At 41.4% G+C, this 6,730-nt stretch overlaps 1 long non-coding RNA gene across 1 annotated transcript; it reads right to left on the bottom strand.

The window, feature by feature from the left end:
* Positions 1-2,023: 2,023 nt before the first annotated feature.
* LOC308645840 lies at positions 2,024-6,514 on the bottom strand. The gene is made up of 3 exons (XR_014021282.1): positions 6,394-6,514; positions 3,195-3,297; positions 2,024-2,556 (listed from the first exon to the last, which is right to left on the bottom strand). It is a non-coding gene; the product is annotated as an uncharacterized lncRNA (long non-coding RNA).
* Between the last annotated feature and the right edge of the window lie 216 nt (positions 6,515-6,730).

The raw sequence follows: 6,730 nt of genomic DNA, 5'->3' as shown, positions 1-6,730 counted from the left end.
AGTTCAGGAAGGAAAAGGGTTACAACCAAACCACGTTGTGATTATGTATGTATTGTGTTGACAACACTTCTAAAGCCAGAAGAAAAATGTCTATTTTTCAGTGTCTTGTATGGAGCAAGACTTCCTATTACAGTGACTAACAGATACTTGCTGTTGTTGTTAATCTCATAAATGGAGCTTTCTGATGGGATTTCATTTCAGGATTAAAGCAAGCACCACCTTTATTCCCAATCTGTGGCTAGAAACCCATTGGAGGCCAGAAGAGTTTCAGAACACCAAATCTGCTGCCTGCTAAGCCCCACATACTTGGCGGTACCTGGTGTGAGGCCCACAACACCATGGAGCAGCACTTTCCCTGCTGTATGCCACAGGCTTGGAATTCTGCATACAAGGAGCCAGGTCTCCAGAGGCCTCCAACACTGAGCTCAATATATCCTGGACCCCAGTCGCTGCCTTCCAACATCCAGCAACAAGTTATCTCTTATGACAGCCACGCCTTCCACAGCAACCTGATTCCACACCCCAAGGACGTCTTCTCTGGCATTGGTCATGGAAAGATGACTTTCCCAGAGCACACAGCATCTTGCACCAGGACACAGAGTCTCCTGTCCTGGATCAGGTATCCTTGACCCAGAAGAAGCCGCAGGCACACATAGGAAAGTCTGTGGTCTCTAAGGTGCCCCACCACCAACCATCTGCTGGGGCTCCCTTTGTTCCAGGTACAAGGGTGAGGGAGGTCTAGAGGCCAAGACCTCTGGTGGTGGTGACTTTTGTTCAGAGTCCTATTTCCCCTTCCCCTGCCAGAGGCCCGAGAAAAAAAGCCAAGGCTGCTGGGAGTGGATCTGGGCCCTTTTGTGCAAAACTCCCTGAAGCTGCTTGAGTCTACAACCTTCGGGACCCAGGAACATGGAAATTTCCCCTGCAACCACGTTTGGAGGAGAGTTTTGGAAGGGATGAACTAGAAGTAAAGCTTGTGTTTGCAAGTCGACCATGGAGACTTCAGAGCTCTTGTGCATTTTTCTTCTGCTTTCTCAATAAAATTGTCCAAAATGCTTCAATAAAGTCTTGATTCAATTATACATGAGTAGTCTGGAAGTCAATTTATGAAACCCCAGGATGAAGCCTTAACTATAACAACATAAATACTCCAAACTCCTCTTTGACCTCTACTACCATTCCCTGCCATGGACAATTGACACTCAATTAAACTGATGAGAAAAACAAGGCAAACAAGTCTAATCCCACTGTTCAGTATGACCTAGCACCTAGGCCCCTCTAAATCCAAATCCCCTCAATTTAAAACCTACTATATTTCAGGGAACGGGAAAGTTTAAAAGTCCATGTTCATGCTAATGAAGGCATTTACATCCCTTGAAGCTCAGCCCAGTGTAATTTATCTTTTTATTTTTTTGAGACAGGTTCTTGTTCTGTTGCCCAGGGTGGCTTCAAAGTTCTGGGCCCAAGCAATGTTCCTGTCTGAGCCTCCTGCATAGCTTGGACTATGGGTATACATCATGACACCCTGCTGATGATAGTTTGCTAAAGCCACCTGAGATTGGATCCTGAAGTACAATCTATGAAGTCTCTTACACTGGACACAGCCCACCAGGGCAGGATTCTGTCACTGCCTGGACATGTCTGACCTAGAGCTGATGTCTTGGATCCCATGGTTGTCAACTCAGAGGCCCAAGACTAGGGATTTCATTTTGGTGTCCTATCTTAGTTAATAAGAAAGTAACTGTAGACCATTTAAAGGATACTTATTGATGCTGATTCTCTCCCCTCCTCTGAAGGTCACATTAAGTTTTGAAGAAACACCAGCAAGTGGCCACCCATTTACAAATTCTGTTACCACATACCCCCATATCTCCAGAGATTTCCACTGGTTCAGGCCACAGCTGTGACCTGGGTAATTATCTACTTTCTGTCCCAGATCTACCTATACAGCTTCCCATCCTGATCCTCTACTCATCCCCTCAAGATCAATAGACAAGCAGTGAATAAAGAAATGACTTTAATCATCATGAAAAATTTAATCAGATTAGAAACTATGAGAATACTCAGTCCATCTAAAAGAAGAGTTCCTTAACAAATTAATTACACAGAGTTTTTCTTATTCAAGAACCTTTAAATCATTCAGGAGAGAAAGAACAAAATAAGTGATTATCAGCACAGCCAAGATTTCGAGTCCACAGGGACAGTATGAGGGTTTCCACTGGAGTCTGTCAGGCTCTTTCTAGGGCTTTGGCTGAAGGGCATTGCACTTCAAGGCATCCTCAATATGGTGTTCCTTTCCTTTCAGGGTTCCTCTGGGATGTAAGCCTCGGTTTTCAGCAGTTTCCAGGGACCACCTGGGCTCCAGGAGACAGCTTGAGTGTGTGTCTATCTAATTGCCCAGGCAATGGCACCTCCTGGGAGGTTCAGGGCTCATTATGTCCCACTTATAGTAGTGCTTGCCTCTTCTTGAGGTGACTGGAGCTCCTGAGAAGTTTCAATCACTGGCTGCTGGATGCTAGGGTCTTGAACTCGGTGCTGGTCCATCTTAACTTCCTGCTCCTGTGTAACAACATATTCTGTTAGTACACTACCTCAGTTCCCCAAAGACAGCTCCCTGCTTTGTATGAGCCCAGTGAGGCAGTTGGCTTACTGGAAAATTCACATCTCTGCAGCTCTGGAGGCATTGGCAGAAGTGGCAGCTCAGTGCAGAAAAATTATCCAGCCCAGGCCCATGCCTATTCTGGGTTCAGGCCTCAGGGAATGAGGGGCTCTGGACAAAATCTCCTAAGAGTCAATGATCCCAAGGTTGACAGGTAGACTGCTATAACTTCAGCTTCCCTATATGCCAAGGTGTGCACCTGGCCTAGGAAAAGGAGCAACTCATTCAGTCTGGTATGAACTGCAGCTTTTCATAGTGTTCTGTCCTGTAGCTGACCTCAGAAGTCATACCCAATCATGTGGGAGGGACATTCATTTGCATTATAAATTGATTGAAGAACCTGATAGGATTAAGGTGAGAGTGGACCAATCCTGAAGGCATTTTGGAAATTCCTTGGTTTTGATTGAATTAGGGAAAGGATGGGTGGATGAGGTAGGACAGAAGTGAGGCTCTAGTTCTTTCTAGTTTCAATTCACTGTAAAAATTCTTTCTCTATTTCAGATAAACATAGATTAATTAAGCAGGCATGGTGGTGTACCTCTGTAATCCCAGTGGCTTGGGAAGTCAAGGCAGGAGAATCTTGAATTCAAAGCCAGCCTCAGCAAGGGCAAGGTGCAAAGCAACTCAGTGAGACTCTGTCTCTAAATACAAAAAAAAAAATCAAAACCACACAATTACTTATTAATTATAATTATTAATTATACTCTTAAAACCATAAGCTAATTCATCCTGGAGCTGGATGGAAAAGCTAAATTTTCAAGCATACATAGCTAAGTGGGGAAACAAGTAAGGGGAGCAGGTTGTGTTGAGAAAAGAGAGAGTCCTATGGCTATTTAGAATTGTAATTTTTCTAATCCATGTCTAGATTTCCTGCATCAAAAGGTATCTAAATTTCCTGATTTTCCTGTCTAAAGAGCAAATGAATGGAATTAATGCCACATTTTGTATATTGCTTTTTTTTTTTCAGGAGCCTAAACTTTTTAAAGTAAATATGTGTATTCTATCCTGAGTTGTTCTCCTTTACCTACCCTCCCTATTTTCATTGCAATTCCTCCCATTTCTATTTTATTGAAATGTTTATTTAGTCAGCTGTGATGGAGCACATCTGTAATCTGAGTGACTGAGGAGGCTGCAGCAGGAAGACTGAAAGTTCAAGGCTAGCCTCAGCAATTTAAGAACATTTTATTGTCTCTCTCTCCCCCACACTTCCTCCCTCCCTCTTTTTCTTTCTTTTATTCTTCTTCTTCCTCTGCCTTATTCCTCTTTCTTTTTCTCTTCTTCTTCTTCCTCTTTGAGTTCTTCTTTGTGTGTGTGTGTGTGTGTGTGTGTGTGTGTGTGTGTGTATGCATGTGTGAGTGCATTTTCTTCTTTTGGTTTAGAAAAAAAATTGTTGTTTTTAATTGAGAATCATCTGAATGTGGCAGGGGGAGTTCATGTATGACTTAATCTGGCCATGAGCTCTATAAATGTGGCAGTATATCTTGGGTTCTTTGTTCATCTAGAAACATTCAAAGACAGAAAATCCACATCTAAACTCTCAAGTTCAGCATTATTTTATTCATATGTAAGTATGTCTGCCAAAATCAGCGATTTCTTTTGGTCAGTGGACCTGTGTCAGCTCCACTGTTTGGCCTAGGCACACCAACCACATGTTAACAGTGGAAGGGCACATAGTGTTATTTTATTATTTTTTATTTTTATTTATTTATTTATTTTTTTTTTTTTTTGGTTACTGATGAGTCAATCTAGGAGTACTTACTACTGAGTCTATTCCCAGGTTCCTTTTAATTTTCTATTTTGAGACAGGGTCTCACTAAGTTGCATAAGGCCTCACTAGGTTTCCAAAGGTGGCCTGGAACTTGGGATCCTGCTGTCTCAGTCTCTGGAACTGCTGGGATTACAGGCATGAACCACTATGCCCAGTCACCTGGTTCTTTAAAGTGACAGCTTTCAGATAGTTTTTGGCTATTTGGATATGCATACCCTTGATGGCCTTGAAACTTTCTTTGTGTTCTAAAAATGAACACAAAGATTTGAACCTCTTGTTTGTAAGATTTTGTGGAGCTTTTTGTATCAAGACAATAGTGAACCATTTTCACAGATCACCTCTGACAAGTTATAGGAAGAGGAGTGATTCATTCTTCAGGTGATTATATTTTTAATTGATGTAAAAAGTTTCAGGGGACATATACAATTTTATTTAGAAGAAATTTTAACATTTCCTGTTTTTTTTCTTTCTTTCGTTCTTTTTTTTTCCTTCTTTTTTGGTAGCATTGGGTATTGACTCTAGGGCTTCATGCACGCCAGCAAGCACTCTACCACTAATCTGCACTCAAAGTCCCCATCTGCAAGTTACTAAGATCTTTTAATGTACATTTCATCTCCTGCTTCAAACTCTGACATAGTAGCCTCTGATGTGCCTTAGCACACCCTAACTCTCCATTGTCCTGCAGTGAACATTCATATTGCTGCTGTCTCCCATAACCACACATAATTGTCTCTATGAACCTGTGGGAGAATTTCTCTACGGCAGGTGACCATCAATAGAATTGTTCCATAAAAAGTGTATGGCCTTAATTTTACCGATAATTGCCAGATTGTTCTTTAGGGTGAATGCAGCATTTACTTTCCAATAGTGGTGTGCATGCACACATTCCCCACAAACACTTGGAATGACCCAATATTCTGACATTTGCCAGGGGCTTTGTGGCTCTGTAGAGGTTTGCTCTGGTGCTGATGGCTGCCTGTCCAGTCTTTTCTAATTTCTGAAAGTCTTTCTCTATGGGTCAGTTGCTGTGTGATTTTGAGAGACATTCTCTGATATTCAGTCTGAAATCTGCTTTTGCATTTGATCAGATTGCTAATTTTTTTTATCCCTTGTGTGTAAACTGTGTATGTTCAGTGTCTGTTCCTAAAGACAGAAGGAATACAATCGAGCTTTTATATTCCACTTTGTGTCTTTGAGCTTATTATAGTCTCTCATTTTTAACAACCACAAAAGAATGGACTTATATTTTATACATAAAATAATACATTTCCCGTTAGGCTGAGGTTGTGGCTCAGGGATATAGTGCTCACCTAATATGTGTGGGGCCCTGGGTTTGATCCTCAGTACCACATAAAGAGAAATAAATAAAGGTGTTGTGTCCATCTACAATTGAAAAAAAAATTTAAAAATATATTCTCCATTAAAAAGTTTTTAAAATCTTTCTGCTTTTAGCATGTTTTTATAAGGTTAGTTTTATATAATTTTTGTTTGAGCAAATATCAGGTAAAAAAAAACATGTCTTTCAAAATTTCACCTAGATATTTTGCAATTTTTCTTTTGTATAACCCTTTCCATCAAGAAATAAATTGTTTAAATAGAGACATTTATACATTTTCTATATATTTTAACTCATTACCATAGGGATCCTGGGACCAGAGGCAGACATTCTGCCTTCCAGGACCTCCTCTTCCCGGTTGGTAATAAACTGGATCTCAGTGACACCAGTCTGAGAGATGTTAGTGTCTGAGAGAAGGTGTGCTGGACAGGGACAGCCTTGTGGGATATTAGTCACTGGAGACTCCAGGCCCTTCCTTAGGTAGATGCAGGATACAAATACTGTGCAAAGAGATACACTTCCCAACTAAGGAACTCCTGCCGTCCCACACATTCTTTCCTATACTTGGATAGATTTGTTTGAGGCCAAAATTTGGGGCTCCTTTGCATTGCTCTCCCTGGATACTTTCCATACCTCTGTCCAAAGGAGACCTTTTCTAAGGCTCTGATGTGAAGTCCACAGCACAGATCAGAATCAGAGCTCTGTCTCCCACCTCTTGCAGCACTCCTCTATCTTTTCTTCTCTCTTCATTCTGTCTACTGTTGAGCAAGGGAACCAAATATTTATGAGGGCCTCTAAAAATAACATCAATTGCCTACTAATAAGTAAACAAGGAGACTTTGGTAAGTGATATGCCTTACATTTTTCTGGAACAGAAGTAGAAATAAAATCTACCGGTCTGACAACTCAGTACTCCTAGGACTCAGTGGTGATGGGTCAGGGTTAAAAGTCTGCATGTCTCTGGGGAGCC

The sequence above is a fragment of the Spermophilus citellus genome (genome assembly GCF_964194105.1).
Source record: "Spermophilus citellus genome assembly, chromosome: 3".
Lineage (NCBI taxonomy): Eukaryota > Metazoa > Chordata > Mammalia > Rodentia > Sciuridae > Spermophilus > Spermophilus citellus.
This window is presented reverse-complemented; position numbering and strand designations above follow the sequence as displayed.